General features: G+C 47.3%; 1 long non-coding RNA gene across 1 annotated transcript; it reads left to right on the forward strand.

Moving 5' to 3' along the window:
- The first annotated feature begins 205 nt into the window (after positions 1 to 205).
- On the forward strand, positions 206 to 1,746 carry LOC110341894. Its single transcript, XR_002383897.2, has 2 exons — positions 206 to 427; positions 1,454 to 1,746. It is a non-coding gene; the product is annotated as an uncharacterized LOC110341894 (long non-coding RNA).
- The last annotated feature ends 8,851 nt before the right edge of the window (positions 1,747 to 10,597 follow it).

Below are 10,597 nucleotides of genomic sequence, written 5' to 3' on the forward strand. Positions count from 1 at the left end.
AACAGGAAGGTACCCGGGGTAGTGGGTACGGAGGTCCACTGCTGGTAGATTCAGGATGGATCAGTGCCTCTCAGTGGGATGGGAAACAACCATGACAATCTGCCTCAGCTGCCTGTGTTTGGAGAAGATGGAGTTCAGCTGAAAATGGGATGGAGCCAGCATGTAAGCAACTTCCCGTGACAGCCTAGCCCATCAAGCCGAAATGGGGAGTCTGAGGCTAAACAGCTGCTAGCTGACAGGCGGCTGAGTCCAGCCACAGGGAGTCCTGAAGAGAGGTCACCCAGCACAGGGTGAGCTGCCAGAGTGCCTTGGCCATCCCAATATGGAGCTCCATCCAGACGGCTCTTACAAAGAGCTGGACTTCTGTACCTCCTTGGTGGCAAGTCCCTGAATTCAAGATTTCCCTGAGGAAGGGACCTTATATTGGGTGAGTCAGTTCCCTCCAGTCCAGGGTAATTCCTATGAGCCGCTGACATCCACCGCTCCTTGTAGCTAAGAGCAAAGGGGACACACATAGGCAGTGCTTTGTGACACCTGCAACTGAGCCTTCACACATGTTCCTCCATCCATGACTATGATGGTTTTGACTGAAGAGCCTCTCCCCTCCCATCCCTGCTGCCAAAGTGCATCTCCCAGCATGCTATTGTTTTTTGTTTGTTTATCTCCTTTAGGACAGGAATACCTTATGCTTCTGTTACACCAAACAAATAGCAAGGAATAAACACAACATGCTAAGTAGGAGGTCCATGATGACTGTGAGTTCCAACACTGTGACTACTCATTAAAGAGTAATCACTCAGTTTCTCAGTTTGTACGATGGGAGATGGTCATTGTTGCCTTTTAGGGTTATTAATAAGCAGTGTCTAAAAGATACCCAGTGGGTACTGGTGAGAAGTTGTTTCCTGTGCCCTTTACTCAACCACAATTGACAAGGATCTGATTATTCAGTAACCAGAGAGAATGTTGGGAGGAAGAAGCAATGGATTGCTGAGCAGGCGGCCAGGGGAAACCTTGTCCCTTAGTAGTGAAGGGGCATTGGAGATAAATAAGGCCAGAAGCTGTGACTGTGGTTATCTGACCCGAACAACTAAGAGTCTGAAAAGAGAGGGAGGAGAGTTGAGGGGAAGACCCAAGATCAAACGTAAGCCCTGCCTCAGAGCCTGCATCCTTTTGCAGAGCGGCTCAACACTGTCAGTCTGTCCTCTGTAACTTAGAGTCCCGTCACAAACATCTCTGCACACACTGTCTTTGCTATGTTTATCTCCCCCAACAACATTCTCCACGGATAAGCAGAAGGACATATCATAAATACCAGGCGTTTCCTCCCTCTCGGTTAGATTTCAGGACAATATATTTATCGCTGGCTCATCATATGGGCCACCGCGCATGCTAGCGAAAATAGGAAACTGCCTGTATTAACTAACAGGGCTCTCTCGCATCCTGTCTCCCACAGTCTGGACCAGGCCGGATACCCCACTGCAAGCCCACTTCCGGTGGCCTCCAATCTCTTCCTCCGCAAAATTGTTCCCGGCTTTCCTGTCCTGGTGAGAGAGGGACCTTTGTCCTGTCTGCATCTGCGTGGGGTGAAAGGGGAAGGTGTGCCAAACTGGAGGGTTCGTCCACGCCCACTGTTCTTACAGTTTCAGCACCGCCTCCCTAAACAGGACTCTGAGTCACGGAGTCCTTATTTGGACAGTGGATTTTATGTTAGGTTGTTTTGCTTAAAACCCAAATGATTCAATCAGATGCAAATGTGCCGTGAGTCAAAACTTCAAAGGCTAGTAGCATTTGTTTTGAATACTTGACTAAGCTCAAAGGTCATCTCAGTCGGGTCAGTATACTGTGTTGATTGGGCAGTTTGAAATGGGCATCAGAAGACAGCCTCACTTTGACCAACTAAAACCTAAGTTATGTGACTTATAGAACTATATAGTATTACACTCATTCATATTGCTAGCCACCTTCCCACCTAACTCAGTGGACATCCTTTTATTGTGTCTTTTTAAATTTTAATTTAATTTTATTTACACTTTTTTCATTTTACATACCAACCCCAGTTCCCCCCTTCCTCTTCTCCTGCCCCCACCTCCCCCTTTCCCACCCCCATCCACTCCTCAGAGGGGGTAAGGCCTTCTTTGGGACAGTCAGGATAGGTCCTGGTCACACTGCCAGGGTCTCCCCAACAGATCAAGCCACATAGCTGTCACCCACATTCAGAGATCCTAGTTCAGTCCCATGCAGGTTCCTCAGCTGTCGGTCCATAGTCTATGAGCTCCCACTAGCTTGGGTCAGCTATGCTGGAGAGGCTATGAAGTAAGGAATCTCTCCTCCATTACTGGTGGGAGTGCAATCTTGTACAGTCACTTTGGAAATCACTTTGGTTTCTCAGAAAATTAGGAATCATTTTACCTCAAGACCCAGCAATCCCTCTCTTGGGCATATACTGAACCGATGCACAATCATACTACATGGACACTTGCTCAGCTATGTTCATAATAGCCAGAACCTGGAAACAACCTAGATGCCCCTCAACCAAAGAATGGGTAAAGAAAATGTGGTAATATATACCAAGGAGTGTTACTCAGTGGTAAAACAAACAAACAAACAAAACAATGACACTTTGAAATTTGCAGGCAAATGGATGGAATTATTGTGACTTTTAATAGACCAAGTGTTGTTCTGGAGCTGTAGGGAATGCAAGTGTTAAGAGTCATCCCTTACCTTGGAGAAGCATGAAGAGGGTGGCAGGAAAGAGGGGTAGGACAGCCTGAAAGGGTTATTATCGATTTGGAGACCTCACCCTGTAGTAGGGCCAATGGTGGAGCTGGCCTAACACTCGTATATACACATGGTGTTCACAGTGTCCTGAATTTTACCATTAAATTTTACCCTGAAGGCTGTGGGAAGTTTCTGATGCCTTTCAAGGAGACTAACTCTGCAAGACCTAGTAGCTCCTCTAGACTGTTACAGAAATGAGGGGTAGGGGCAAAGGGTATGGCTTTTCTTACTCAGTTGTCTGCTTCAGACAAATGCGTAGACTGCCTGAAAGAAGTTCAACAAATTATTCCTCATGAGTAAACGCACGGAGATGTTTCAGAATAGCAGAGATAAGAGGAAGAACTGGGACCTTTGAAGTCTAGAAAGGTTTGGGAAATCCACAATGAGAGTCCAAGCAAGAAGTAAGCAAATGAAGGGGAAATGATTGACAACATCCTTAGCCATCAGATTTGGTTTCAAGCCACAGTAAGTTAGAGATTCATATATGTGACAGGATAATGAAAACTCTGCACTTTCCTATGCGGCCAGCAGGGAGTGGAGTACAAACTGGTGCAGCCCTCTTGGGGAATGTTAGTTCCTTGGATGGTTAAATATAGACGGAGCGCCGGCCCGGCATATCACTCCCAAGTATACATGCAAGAGGAATAAAAGCACAGGTTCACTCAGAAATCCACCCACCAGTGTCACAACGCTTTTCATAGCAGTTAGAAAGCAAAGATAGGGCTGAGCGGATCCCTCAGCCCTTAAATGTGTTTGCTTTACAAACATGAGGACCCGAGTTCAATCCCCAGAACCCATGTGAAAAGGCCAGGTATTATGCTGCGTTCTTATAATCCTACTGGGGAGGTTGAGACAAGTCAGTCTCCAGGGTTCCCTGGCTCGTCAGCCTAGCCTACATGGTGAGGACCAAAACAGTAAGGGTCCTTGTCCCTTACCCCACCACCCCCAACTCACCTGAGAAATGACAGCCAATGTTGTCCTCTGGCCTCCACACACATGCACTCCGTGATTCCCTCACCCCGTATAAGTAAAAGCAACCCAGATGTCCATCAGACACTGGTAGAGCAGTGAAATGTGACCTACAGTTGAGGCAATCGATCCAGCTGAGCACCCCAATAGCCAAGGCGAGAAGGCAGAAGGAAGGAAACAGCCCATAGTAAAGAGCTAAGTTGCTCAGGGCATCTGCTGGTCCCCTATAGAAAGTGTCCCATATTATCTCATTATGTATCACATGTGCTTATGTGCATATTAACATATAACAATACATGCACTGTGCTGCATCTTCCCAGTGAAGGCGGCGCTCTCATAAACTTCAGTTTACAGGTGGGAAAACTGAGTTCTAGAAAGATTACATAATTAGCCTGTGGTCTGGCAGCCAATAAGGATGGAGTGGGGACGTCAGCCAGGCTGCTGAGAGTACACTTATTAACCCCGATGAGGCGATGCTGCCTCCCCTGAGGGTCAGGACTGGGGACAGGTGCAGGTGGAGGTCATGAGTTGTTACGACCTTGGGAGGAGCCCCAGTGGCTGTGGGTATGAGCGAGGGTGAGCTGGTTCTGAGTGTAGCAATGGCATGCAGAGCTGCACACGGATGGAGGAATGTGCGGTTATGACTCAGGGCTTTTGGAGATAGCTTGGCTCATTTACAGCTTGGTGCATTCCAAGGTGTGGAGGAAATGAGGCTGGACAAAGAGCATGGCAGTTGCCTGTGGAGTCTGACAGCCAGGGCAGGTTGCATATGATCCTCGTTGGTGGAATGTAGACATATCCCATGTCTTGAAATCCTATGAATTTCAGAGAGATGAGCATGCCAGAGACGTGTCTCTGGGTGATTCCTACCACCTACCAGCCAAACGTGGCAAGAAGCAGACTCCTGAGGAACAGAACAGTTTGTGTCAGTGGCTTCCAAACTTCCTGTTATAGATCGTGCCTCTCAGCAACACTAAGAACAGTGTTTAGTATACAATTGCATATTTAAGAGTAATTAACCTATTTTCAACATCTCCATTCATCAAGGAGATCTACAATGGGCCATCAGAGTCTCTGGTGTGGAGGACAAGCCTCCCTGGCTGGAGCGCAGAGAGCTCTAAGCCAAGAAACCTCAACCTCACTGGCCAAGGTAGCTCCCTGAGGGAGCCGTGTGGTCTCTTCCTGTGAGTTTTTCAGAGTAATAGGATGACTGCAGGTCCCTGTGAACACATCTCCAGGCCCTGAGGAGTACATGGGTCCTATGCCAGGACTCACCTGGGCCACTGGAGGACAAGATGGTTATACCAGGAGAGAAGACAGCACTGAGATTGCACACATTTCCTTCCCCCACTTTCTCAAGAGTTCTTAAGCATGTAGGGTTTTGTTCTTTTCAATAAAGGCAGCCCATCAGGTGTACAGCCTGTGCAGTTTGTTCACAATAAGAGTACAATGTGAACCAGCTTTGTGTTTTTAATTTTTCTAATAGCCACTTTCTTTTTCGTTGAGGCTAGGACCACATTATGCTAGGAAAGTATCTTTTACCACTAAGGTGTGTCCAGTTCCCTTCTAGCCGAGAGTATTTTCCTTTGTGAAGCCCATGCTGCTTACTCCGCGTCCCTGACATCTCCTCACAACTCAGTCCTTCTTCCCAGCATCTTCTGTGCCTGGAAATCCTGCCTAACAATTGGCCATTCAGTTCTTTATTAAACCAAAATGAGTGACACATCTTCACAGGGTACAAAAAGATTATTCCACAGCACTCTACATAGTGAATTTCAGGATTACATAGAGAGATCCTGTCTTAAACAACAAGAACAAATTTAATTTAATTTTGAAAATGTATTATTGGGTGGGCTGGAGAGAAGGCTCAGTGGTTAAGAGCACTTACTATTCTCCCAGAGGACCTGGTTTCACATGTTAGCAACCACATGGAGGCTACATGTAGACAACAGTTTGCAACCCCTGTTCCAGGAAATCCAACACCTGTTCTCACTTCCATGACTCCTACAGTGTGCATACATATACATATGCTCAATCAAACACACATACACATATAGTAACTAAATATCTAATGAAACTTTTATTTTTCATTATTTGTAAATGTGAGTGCAGGTGACCCCCTGGAGCTGAGTTGTAAGCTGCTCAACATAGGTACTGGGAATTGAACTCAACTCTGCAAGAGCAGTATGTATTCTTAACATGCCCTCTACCACTGAGCAATTCCCCCATAGCCCTTTTCACCCATTTTGGAGGGGAGAAAAAACAAGCAAAATTAATAGTACTGGTATATTTTACTTACTCCATACATCCAAATAGCATAATCTTCATCATTAGCATTCATGTCACAGCTAATGTTGCAATGAGACTAAGTTTTTGGAGGTCCACTTTGGACTTAAGTGTCTCCATCTGTTTTGACTAGTTCTACCCAAAGTGCTCAAGAGCCATGTTGACCAGTAGCTACACAGCTGGTCAGAGGAGGCTCTTCAAAAGAGGGAAACTTAGGGCCTTCTTCAGACCCCATGTCTGCGCTTGTCCTGCTGTAGTAACAGTGTGTATGTGGGGGGGGGGGACTGGATGGAGGGACTGGGCCCAGAAAAGCATGGGCTGTGACCCTGTTCACCATGGGCTAATTAATAAACATGGATAGACAGGCAGGCTTCCACACCTTACCATGACGACCCTTGGGTAGCGGGCAGGGATAAGTCCTGGGAGACAGAATGGGCATTGCAGGTGCCTGATACAAGTGGCAGGATATTTTCTTACACAGGATGACATCTGGCTAGCTGTAGTACTGTCACCTTATGAGAGCTGGTCTCTGCTGAAAGTCCCCCATGACCCCACAGTAGCTTGTCCCGTTTGGACCCCATGGTTCCCTTTGCAAACTCTAACTCCCCACACTGCATCAAAATCAGGGTTTTGAACTTCTACTCCATTGCCCACATAATACTTTTTTAATCCTAAAATATCTAGTAGCAAATAATGTTAGTATAAAATATCTGTCAATACTTAACCAACTAACCAATCCCTCCCCCAATCAGAGACTGCCACTGCCTTGCGGAGCAGCTAAAGTCCAGACTCCTAGTGTGTGTCACTTCCTTTTCCTTAAGGAAGTAGATCTGGGCTGTTCCCACCTGTCCCCGGCTGTTTCCTACACCGATGAAGAGTCACTCTCACCTGGATTCTGCTTCCTGTTTGTTGCTAGGGAAGCTCGCCCATCAAATTTGTCCTAATCAATCTATCAGTAGTATAGTTTCCTGCCAGCTTTACAGCCATGACCCTTCTCAGACAGAAGCCTTGCCCTGTGTGGCCTTAGAAGTTGTCAGATCCGTCCTCTTCCTACAGGAGAGGCTTGTAGAAAGTTTGGGGACCTGGTAGAGAGTGTTTTGATTAGGAATGACAGCGAAGATATCTAGAGAAAGCACAAGAGACTAACCACCAATATCTCTGTCCACACTGCCCTTTGGATTCTATGAAGCCCGATGTTGTGGTTGATTGGAAGAAAGACCTAAAGCAGAAAACAGCCTTATCCTCTGCCTGTCTCTGGGTCCACCCCCTGGTACCGGCTGTGCTCTCTGCTGCCACCCTGTGGCTAGATAAAGGCCAGAGGGAAAATTTACTTCAGGGAACCCGCAAGACTATTTTAAATCCTCAAGGTTGCACATTCAAGTTTTAGGAGCCGGAAAAAGGGCTTCCTGACAAACCACATGACCTGAGTTCAATCCCCTGCACCCACATAGTGAAAGGAGAGAATTCATTCCCACAAGTGGTCTGCTGGCCTCCACGTAAGAATTCTAGCAATGCATCCTCACATATGCAATAAATAAATGTAATTTTTAAAAATTAAAAAGATAAAACTCTCCAACGGTGTAAACGTATTCATCTCCTTTTCAAAGAAAACAAAACCTTGGAATGGTGTTTAAGCTTTAAAAGTTCAGCACCAGGAACTGGGGAGACAGCACAGACAGTGAGTCCCTGGGGAAGAAGCATACAGACCTGAGTTCTGACCCCTGAAGTCCACATAAAAAGCGAGGCACTGCCATACATGTGTACCTCTGGCCTCCACAGGCATGCATACCACCCACACACATGTCCACACACAGGCCATGGCTTCAGATCTGTGTTTTAACTGTATCTTCAATCATTCTTCCTTTATCCTGGGCTCTAATGCAACTCGAAATGCTTGGGGTCCAACCTTCATCCCTGTGTTCACTTTTCCAAAAGATGCACTCATTGGGAAGATGACTGTTTCAAAATAAAAGCTCCAAGCCCTCACTTATTTGCAGGCCCGCTCAGACACGGTGCCCTCCGGGAAACCTCCGCTTGCCCTAGCAAACACTGGTCACCCCTGTTTTGAACGTCATGCTTCATTTTTCCGTGCTTCGAATTTTAATTCTTACTTATGAGTTCTTAGTGGACATTTCTGACCCATCAAAGCCTAAGGTCTGAGCATTGGCTGGTGAGAAGCAAGTACACAGCAAATTCTCTTTAAAGAAACTTTGTCAAAACAGGCACTCGTGGCAAACGCCTGGATCAGAATTATTAGGACAGACGCGAATGGAGGAGCATGAAGCAACTCCGGCAAATGAAACCCTGAGGTGTTCAACAGCCCTCCTTGGGACTCCGCCTCTGATGGGTGGGGCCGCTTTCGCAACACCCAGGAACTGCTCTAGCTCTACCAGAAGAAACCACTAGCTCCCTCTGCTGGCTACTTCATGTGTTACACCAGGACTCTGCAGGTAATCCGGAAAAGCCTACACCTACATCAACTTCTTAAAGAGACCCCGGGGAACCCTGTAGCCTGCAGAAAACTGGAGTGCCTCAGCTACCATTGATACTTAGTGGTTATACATTCTGTCTCCCACAGACTCTACGGCTTTGGTCCAAACCTGTGGTCACCTCAGAAAGATGAGGCCAGCACTGCGGTAACTTACCCAGCTACTCACCCTTTTAGTCTCCAACCTCCTGGCACTCCTGGCTAGAGTCTTGTGGTCTCAACCCACCGTGGACTGTGGAGGTAGAGATGCCTCCTGTCTCATTCGAGACTTGGGGCAAGAGAGGGATTTGAAACAACGTGAGAGACTGTGTGCCGACAGGTTTCGTGTCAGTTTGACACGAACTAGAGTCATCTGAGAGAAGGAGCCCTTAACTGAGAAACTGTCTCCATTGGGCTGTAGACAAGCCTGTAGGGAATTTTCTTAATTAGTGATTAATGGGGGAGAACCCACCCACGGCCAGGTGGTCCTCGGTTCTATAAGAAAGCAGGCTGAGCAAGCCAGTAAGCAGCAGACTCCATGGCCTCTGCATCAGCTCCTACCTCCCGCCCGGTTCCTGCCATTTGAGTCCTGCTCTGACTTCCTTTCCACCCGGGTTGCTTTGATCCTGGTCACCTAAGACAGTAAATGGCAGAGGATGAGCAAGAAGTCCAGCGCTCCCAGGGAGAAGCAAAGACTGCTGTTAAGAGAGGGGGAATTGTGAAGAGAAGGTAAGTGAAAGGCCCGTTCGCCCAGTGACTCGGGTTCACTTACAGGATTTGGCCTTTGCAGGCCTGGGCGGCTGCGAACCTCACCCTTCTTAGAGGCGCCCCCTTTGTACTGCCCGTGCTACGGTTCCGGGGGGGGGCAGAACTTGTGAACAGCCTTTGTTCTATGAGGCCACCTCCCTGGAGCCTGAGTCCTGAGACCTAGTTACAGTCCTTTTGATGAGTGGTTCCCAAAGCATTTGGGACAGCTAGCGAGCTTCCCCAGAGGCTCCAGGGGGAAGTGTCAGACAGAGGGTCCCCAGTCCCAGAACCCACACTTTCTCCCTTATCTTGTGAAAAGTTCTGAATGCCGTTTTGTTGCTGGTGATGGTGAGGGTCTCAGGTTAGCCTGAAATTCACTATGCACTCAGAATGATCTTGAACACTTGATCCTCCTGCCTCTACTTCTTAGTGCTCCGAGTAGGACTGCGCCACCAGCTGGCTTCAAATGGGTTTTACTTTCCTCTAGAGGTTTTTTGTTTTATATAGCGTTGTGTTGTTTTTGTTTTGGGTTTTTTTGTTTGTTTGCTTCAAAATAAGTTTTCTCTGTGTAGCCATGGCTGTCCTGGAACTCGCTCTGTGGATCAGGCTAGCCTCCAACTCGGAGATCTGTCACACCTGCTAGCGCAGCCTGCGTCCGAGAATGTAGCGAGGTGGTCGGGATAGATGACACAGAGACCGGTCGGTTGCGTTTAGAAAACTTTATGCTCCACAGAGATCCACCTGCCCCTGCTCCCAAGAGCTGAGAGCGAAGGCGTGGGCCACCACCGTCCAACTCCATCTTCGTTTTTTAAAAGAGTTAGTTCATTTTATGTATAAGAGTGTTTTCCTGCACGGATACGTGTGTACCGCACATGTGCAGTGCCTGTGGAGGTCAGAAGTGGGTATTGGATCCCCTCCGACTAGAACTCCAGACGGTAGTGAGCTGCCATGCGGATGCTTAGGATTGAACCAGGCTCCCGAATAGCAGCCAAGGCTCTTACTTCCTGAGCCATCTCTCCAGACCCTGCCTTTACTTTTTTATGGGCCACCTAGAAACTCTGAGGATATGAACAAGCTTAGAAGACATAGAAACTGAAAACATTTGGACCAAGGGTGGGAGGCTGATTTTTCCACTGCTTAGCAGATGGTTCTATTTACATGTTCTATAAGATGCCATGTTAAAATTATACAGATCTAATGTATAAAATTAAAAGACAAAGAATAGACAAAATACGCTTCATAAACCACACCTCCACATCAGCATATAAAGGAGACTGTCCTATGTGATGGCTGCCTTGTCAACTTGACACAGCCTGGAATCACCTAGGAAGTGTCTCAGTGAGGATTTGT

This window comes from Mesocricetus auratus, unplaced genomic scaffold (assembly GCF_017639785.1).
Source record: "Mesocricetus auratus isolate SY011 unplaced genomic scaffold, BCM_Maur_2.0 Super-Scaffold_100691, whole genome shotgun sequence".
NCBI classification, from domain to species: domain Eukaryota; kingdom Metazoa; phylum Chordata; class Mammalia; order Rodentia; family Cricetidae; genus Mesocricetus; species Mesocricetus auratus.